Below are 8,418 nucleotides of genomic sequence, written 5' to 3'. Positions count from 1 at the left end.
CAGACATAGAGAGAGAGAGAGAGAGAGAGAGAGAGAGAGAGAGAGAGAGAGAGAGAGAGAGAGAGAGAGAGAGAGAGAGCTTGAGAGAGTGTGTGTGAGTGCAAGTACAAAAGGGGTCCGATCTGGTCGTTTTGCTGTCGCCCAACCATTCCAGGTATTCCTTGACCTTCTCTAAGTTGTGTTGTTTGATCTCGAAAGTTGGAGCTTATACTAGGACCCCCACGCATAGCATTCATTGCTTGCATCCTCACAACTGCACCGCGGCAAACGTAGTCAGACCAGGCTAGAGGTGTCCGATTCCCAAAATCGAACACTCAGACTGTTCGACTCTACCAGTCAGACCACCTGTGGTCTGATCGGACGCACCACCTTAGACTCAGACCACCCGATGCGATTGGACCACCTACGCAATTGGATCATCTAACTTTGCCAGTCGGACCTTGCCATGTGGCAATAGGACCCATATTTAGACTCGAACCCACCCATCTGATCAGACAATCTGACTTGGACTAGGACCAAGTTAGTCGCGGACCACCCAGAATCGGACAGTCCGATTCTGGGAATCGGACCACCAGGGCAGAACATTTTAAACTGGTAAATGAGCCACCTTCTAAGGCCAAGGCCACTCCGAACACATCCCCAAACATCCTTGAGTACCTAACCCGGCTCTTAGAAGCCACAAATTGGAGAAACCACACTTGGGCAGCCTAGATTCAACCTCTAGTAGCATGCCATAGAATAGATGAAACTTAGAGCTGACCTTGACCCTCAGATTCCAATCTAGCCTTGATGGGGTGTCGAATGTGCAGCATAGACCCTAGACAATACGAGAGGACAACCAGGAAATGCGCTTAGAGCCATATTAGGCTATGAACAAAAGGGGGAAAAGCGGGAACTGCATTGTTCATTTTGCATTTGCATCCCATGTTGATTTCATCATTTAAAGTGCACTAAAAGGGAGAAAGCCTGATTTGGCACTGTGCATTGGAAAGCACTAAGCACAAGTGTGAATAAAATTGACAGTTGCTTTCAATAACAAGGAACTCACATAGAATCATAATAATTCAAAGAACCCACCAATAGGAGTAGACCCTAAGACGTAGCTGGGTGCCATTGAGCCCCATTAATAGGACCTTGAAGAACCTCGATGAGTTTGAAGACGACATGATTGAGGGTAAGTCGCTACATGAGCTGATTGGACTGATCGACAATCGGGTGGAGCGAGAGGCTACAAAAATGTTAGGAGAGCAGACGCAGATCGAGAGGATGACGAGTTGGACTTGGGCGAGTTTCCAATCGAATTGTAGCGTACGGTTCACCAATACGACCGACTAACAAGGATCATGATCCACGGCAGACCGATCAAGGAAGTAGTTACGAGCCTTTAGGAAGAGCGAAAGGCAGCTAGGAAATCGTTGTAGAGCATCATGGCATATAACCGCGAGCAAAGGACGAGGAAATTGTGGCAAGAATTAGAGGTGCACGAGACATGACGCATTCTAGCCTTAGCTGGTAAGGCCACGATAGGGCCAAACGCAGAGAGGGAGAGGGAGCTAGAGGTGGACATGATGCTGAGCGAGCTTATAACCAAGCGGCTCATAGACAACACAGTTGCAGAACAGAGTGTGACCGCGCTAGCCACCTCTTTTTTCACATGCTTAGGAGTCACACAAGGGGCAAAGAGCCACAACAAGATCCCTGCTGTGACCAAGCAGTTGGACAAGTACCAGCCCGGCAATGATCCCTATAGCTTTGTGGAGCAGTTCTCGAGCAGGTTTGCGAAGCCAATAGTCTCACGGACCTCGCCCAACGCTCGCATGCTTTCGGGCTTTCCTTGGGTGATCAGGGAAGTACGTGGTACACCAGCCTAGACGTAGTAGAGTGAACGAACTTCAATCGCCTGAAGGATCTCTTCATTGAGAGATTTTTAGAGATAAGGTATTCGGACAACCTCATAGTCCGACTGATGAATGTCAGTCAGAAGGACAAATAGGACATTAGAGACTACGTCACTCATGTACGCTAGCCTATTTAAGAGAATCCCTACCAACGAACGACCAAACGAGAGAGCGGTCTCTATCGTTTTTATAAACGGAATCTGTAGCGAGGAACTTTACAAGGTACTGACAAGCAACTTGAGCTTGCAGAGAGATGTGCTCGCTAGGGTTTTCGATGAGGCAATAAGGGTAGATGACCAGCTTAGGGAGATAAGCGCTAGAAGCTCGAATCGAGATGGCTCTAGCCAAAGAACCACAGAGAAAACCACAACCTATAGCGAGAGATCAGCCGCTGACATGTAGGATAAGGGCAAGAGCATGGCACAAGACCAAGAGCTAGCCGAAGTCAGGATAGAGCTAGCACGGTTGTAGGAGTTGGTAAAGAGACCCACTAGACCGCATGTCCAGTGTGTGCAATGTCCACATCCCTGTCGAGTGCCAGGATCCAAGATCCAGGCCTTGTGCAAATTGTGGAAGGTTTGGCCATGATGCAAAATGCATTGTCGATTGCCAAGAAGGTTTCCTTACGCACAGCAATACAACTCACCATACTACGGGAATAGGCCACCTAACTTCTTCGGAAGAGGAGCCCCATTGGCCCTTCCAGCACCTAATGATGCAAAACCGGCCATTCCTAGATTAGAGATCAATCCCATGGGTATATCGAGACCGCCTGGACCCTTCTTGACACATCCACCCAATGACGATCCCATCCACTACGTGGAAGAGCCCAATGACAAGGAGTCATATGTCAACCCTTACATCTCGTATGATGAAGAGGGTAATCTGGTCCTCATGGACTATCGACCAGTGCCAGTGATGGTGTTAGAAAGGGGAAGAGGGCAGAGGTTTTTCAGGGCCAACCCAAGACCTAGTCACGTGCTGGACTTGTGGTCACCCTGTTCACATATCGATATGATGCCCATAAAAAGAGTAGGCTAATAGGGACAGAGCTGATCCTAGGTGTGCCGAGTGTGGCATCACCCATCTCTTCAGGGAATGCCCTAGACAAAAGCCGTCCTCGAGCTCAGGGAATGTACCATCAATACCTTTGGGACTGTTTGGCGTTGAGACATTCGACAGCGAGGATACACCCATCCTGCTGCATGTCATGGGACATGCACAAACGCGGTAGGCTAACATATCACTGCCTGGGCCTAGCAATCTAGGCGTTGCCTAAATAGGGAAGATGAGTCGTAGGCGGAGAGAGAAGAAAACCGACGCTAAGATCACTCTCAAAACTGACGGAGAGACAACGCTAGTGAGTGGCAAGAAGGTAACTGATGATGAGGGTGAAACCACTATTCCAAAAATAGTAGAGAAAGGGAGTGCTAAGGTAGGGGAGTACCCCCACTCGAAGCGCTAATTAGAAGCGATTGAAAAGGTCAAGGAGTGGGTAAAGGAAGCCCAAGAGAACCTAAAGGATGCTGAGGCCATCATAGAATATGGAATTGAGGACTTCACTAGTGTGAGCACTCTAGTTTCACCCTCTCGACCAAGGTCAAGAGATGCACCTATGCCACGGGCAGCACCACCCAGGAGAATATCAAGAGACTTTGGCGAGCAAAACACCCAAGGCCAATGGCCTAGAAATGCGGGAATGGAGGAGAGACAAATGATGAGTAACCTCCTCACGACATTAGTAACCACCCTAGTAACGTTGAGCCTAGGAGACCTGTTTAGGCATCATCCAACTCTTTGGCTGGAACTGAAGCATTGGGTGAAGGAACCAACTGAGGAGATTGCTGTTGACCTGCATGAGCATGATGTAGTCACACAGATACCGAGCTTGACGTTGCACGTAGTGCCTAAATCTCTGCATGTAAATGCTTTTTGGGAGGGTACCGAGATGCATGTTGTGCTACCTATCCTGGCCCTAGGAGACATGACGCAAAAAGGAATTGTAAACATGGGTATAGGGGTTAGTATCTTGAGCCACACAGTCTTGCAGGCCTGGGGAAACCCTCCCATCGAGACTGCTAGGTTCAATGTCACACTGACAAATGGAATGAAGGTAAGGCTGTTCAGAGTTTTAAAGAATTGGCCATTGAAGATTGCAGGTGTCCAGTTCTCTGTACACTTCATTATTATGAAGGGAGTGGACTACAACATCCTGCTAGGTCAGCCTTAGATGAGGAATGCACGAGTCATCGAGGATTGGGGCAACGGTCTAATCTTCTTAGGGAATTCGAAGGAAGCAATAAGGGTGGAGATGGATACTTGGAAGACAACACCTATTGATCTAGATGCCATCTCAGCCACATTGAGGGGTGACACGCGACCAACCACATCATATGGGCCGCTGACCAAGTATATCCCCTACCCTGAGGACGAGCGAGATTGGATGCATGTCCTTGCAACCATCGATCTCCCATTCTTAGACAATGAGGAGGAGTATAAGCAAGCCACACAAGCCATGTGCATGCCATATAAAGAACACTCAGTACCACTTTGCATGATGGCAAGGAGTGCGTGTGGTCAGCCCAAACCTATCACTTTTCATGTCCCAAATAATAAGCTAGAACTCCAGGAAACCCTAGAGTATTTGACAGGCAGATTGGAGGGCAATCCTTTCACTAATCTCTTGCCCCTCAGAGACCTCCTAGGTGAGCACAAGTGGAAGTGGACCAAAGTTCACAACCTGAACTTGCTATACAATTGGGCTCTAGTCATCGATGAGAAAGAGGCTAGAAAGGAGGACCCAAGAGACGACGAGTAGTTAGGGAGTGATGGTTCTGGCAATGAATATGAGGATTGTTCCTCCATTAGTGAGGAAAGCGAGGAGGAAATGGATATCGTGGAGTACGATACTGATGGAAGGGCAATAGAGTAGATAAGAGCAGACTCCAGGCCCCGAGAAAGGAATGCGTATGAGATCAAGAGAGGAGTTATAAGATTGGATTGCTATCGCTCTTGGTTGGAATGCATAGGGGTAGTGGATTATGAGTAGGCTGGAACTGCCCAACCAATAGTGGTACCTGTGTTTAGGACAAATGCACCTACTGAACTATGACCACTCGTGGAGACTCCTTCCTCCAATAAGGGATGCAAGTTCAACTCGGAGTTTGAAGTCAGTACGGAGAGCGACCCTAAAATACCCATGTCCTCCAAAGCCAAACGCACCAAGGGGGACTTGCCGGTCCACCTAAGGCGCAATCGGCTAAAGGAGGAAAGAAAGAAATGAACAAAAGAGTCAGATGCAGAATGACAGAAGAAACCGCAGGACCTACCCAAACGCTTCACTATGTTCAAGAAGGGTGACAGAGTTGTGGTCCTGCTAGGAGCAAAGAGGTAGGGCCAAACCATCGAGCCTATTGAAGGACCCACCAAGGTCAAGGAAGTTAACCTGGCAGGGGAGGGTGAGAAGCCTTGACTTGTATTCATAGCACACGACCTGACCAAGGATGAGGAGGCTAGCCTTGTTGCTCTCCTCTGAGAGTATGTGGATGTGTTTGCCTGGTCTCTGGATGAACTTAAGGGAGTCGACCCCAGGGTTGTGACCCACAACATCCCTATGGTCCCTGACGCTGTCCTTGTAAAACAACACCCTTACCCCATGAATCCAAAGCATGCCCATGCAGTAAAAGAGGAGATTAATAAACTCATGAGAGCAGGATTCATCTATGAAATAGAGCACACAGACTGGGTATCACCAATAGTGATCGTTATGAAGAAAATGGAAAGATCCGAGTGTGCGTCAACTATAAGAAAGTCAATGCCGCTATGAAGAGAGATAACTACCCATTGCCATACATCGAGCACATGCTTGAGAGGGTGGCAGATCAAGAAACCTACAGTTTTCTGGATGGCTTCTCAGGCTACAATCAAGTGCAAGTACACCCTGACAACAGGCACAAAACTACCTTCGCTACAGAGTAGGGGTATTCACCTACATCGTTATGCCCTTTGGGCTAATGAATGTGCCCGCAACCTTCTAATGCCTGATGTGCATGATCTTCAAAGACATGCTCAGACGTGAGCTAGAGGTATTTGTGGACGATCTATGCGTACACTCTAGCTGGGTGGAACACTTAGAGAAACTACGGGCAATCTTTGAGCGGTGTTGACTTTATAATCTCTCATTGAACCCCCTGAAGTGCCAATTTTGGGTGAAACACAGATGCATCCTAGGGCACATGGTGTCCAAGAACAGCATTGCCACTGATTTCTCGAAGATATGGTAGCACCCCAAAGAAGAAGGCAAGAGCTTGCGGAGCAAGCCTAGAGGAGAGCGAAAATACGACCACAACAACTCCCTAAAGAGCCCATGCCGATACGCGAGGATCCCCATCCCGTCAACTAGTCTCAGGAGTTGACTATATGGTGGCATCGAGAGTTCCAAACACGACCATTTGAGCTGTTCTTTTCTTATCCACGAGCTTTGGATCATGTTCTACCCTTGGAGACGGTGGCAAGAATCAACATAATGGCCAATGACCTCACCAACAGATGGATAGAGGAGGAAAACATTGTAGTTACCAGATGGAGGTAGGAACTAGTAGATTATTGGCAGGACAAGGTGAACCGGATTCCGAAGACCGTCCAAGGCTACGAGGTGCAGCCAAAGTGGAGGAGGAGGATTTGGAATACAAACTTTGATACTTGGACTGCTTTCTACAGCTCATTGCCTGAAGAGCGGAATGACCCCATCTACATGCCTTACCCCCGCAGACATGGAGTCGACCATGATAGGAACCTGCATGGGCCCCTTGACTTTCCAACAATCTACAATGTCAATGCACGGACTCCCGAGGGATGCTTGGCTTTTAGATTGGAGGATATCCTTCCATCCATCAACCACTTCCTCGAGGATTTCTCCTCATGTCCAGACCCAGCATTTATAGTAACTTGTAATTACCTTAGGCTCATTAAGTTCTTGCCTAAGCAAAAGCCTGTAGCTAAGGAAGCCCACCTTTCCCCGCTCTTTTTTTATATCAACTTAGGCATCAATAGTCGCACCATAACTAGGCTCATGATGAGGGCAACCTTATTCCCCTCCTTCTACATGGAAATCCTAGAGCACATGAGCGATACCTGCTTCACAAGGTGTAACCTTTCCTTTTTGTCATCAACACCTCTAAAGGTAAGAGCTAGCATCAAAGAATATCTGCAAAGCCACACATTTTTGACTAAGTGCTTGAGGCCGCCTCGTGGAGCCTCGTGGACCATCCGAGGATGATAGGAATACAACATAAGAACTCTTTTTGTATTCCAGTCGGCAGCCATGATCAATAAGTCATCCAAAAAAAAAAAAAAAAGAGAAAACAAAAAAGAGAGCGAGAGAAAGAAAGAGGAAAAAGAAAAAGAAAAGAGACCATTACCAGGAATGAAAAGAAAGAGGGCACTAGAGGATAAAAAGATGCAAGAAAGAGAAAAGCAAAGGTTTGAGCTCCCCATGAAACATCTTGAGTGCCACATTCACTACACCTAGGGTTTCCACCTAGCCCCTTCCCCACCTCATGCTTAGGGCACATCAAGGGCATGACTACCAGACTTGTCACCCTAAGCTCTGTACCGCATCCATGTTGATGCACAAACAGGGTCCTCAACTATGGGACAACATCGTGGGCTTGCGCAAGGTTCGACCCAACTCCCAGTTCCATCGCCACGTGCACTGCATGCACCACGGAGAGGCAGACACACCCCTTAGGAAGTGCACAACTTTGCCTTGCAGGTTAAGATCGGGCCATATCAAGGAGAAAGCACATCAACCAATGAATCCGCCCCAACACCATTTTCAATTTCAAGGGTAGATCTTTGTCAAGTCACCTTTTTGGAGGGACCCAATCCAACACCATATTCAATTTCAAGGATGAATCCCTCCAAAACCATCATCGACAAGGGCATGCATACAAACTCGAAAGGCTACCTGACCACCAACACTACCACCTTCCAAGCTACCATCCATCAGTGCCATGGGACTGGCACTTGGCTAGGAGGGGGGTAATGTTTACTGCAACACCAGCAACACGAAAAAAGCAGAAAAATAGAAAAATCTGAGAAGCAGGAAAAGGCATAGGGCAAGCATGGAGAAGGCACCCAGAAGAATAATAAGTCTGGAAAAAAATCAAAAAGCATGAGAACAATCGGCAAAAGTCCAAGGTGCAGCCGCTGAAGTCTAGAGGAGTTAAAAGTTAGAAAGCATACCTTTAAATGCAAAGGCACTCTCAAATCCTTGTAAAAGAGCGCCATGCTCCCTCCTGTGCAAATTGTAAACTTAGAAGGGCAATAGGACTAGCTAGGAAGTGAAAGAATGGAGAAAAAGGGCCTAGGCCATGGGCGGCCATGTAAAAATTGAGGATGACTGCCTGTGGGAAGTAGGGCATGTATATAAACTTGAAAAGTGAATGAGAAGCTCATTCTTGTTGTGGCAAAAATCTTCTTCTTTTTCTTCTCTTCTTCTTGCCTTCTTGTTTGTGCT

This window comes from Lygodium microphyllum, chromosome 17 (genome assembly GCF_053477565.2).
Source record: "Lygodium microphyllum isolate KBCC chromosome 17, Lygodium_microphyllum_v1.1.10, whole genome shotgun sequence".
In the NCBI taxonomy this organism is placed as follows: domain Eukaryota; kingdom Viridiplantae; phylum Streptophyta; class Polypodiopsida; order Schizaeales; family Lygodiaceae; genus Lygodium; species Lygodium microphyllum.
This window is presented reverse-complemented; position numbering follows the sequence as displayed.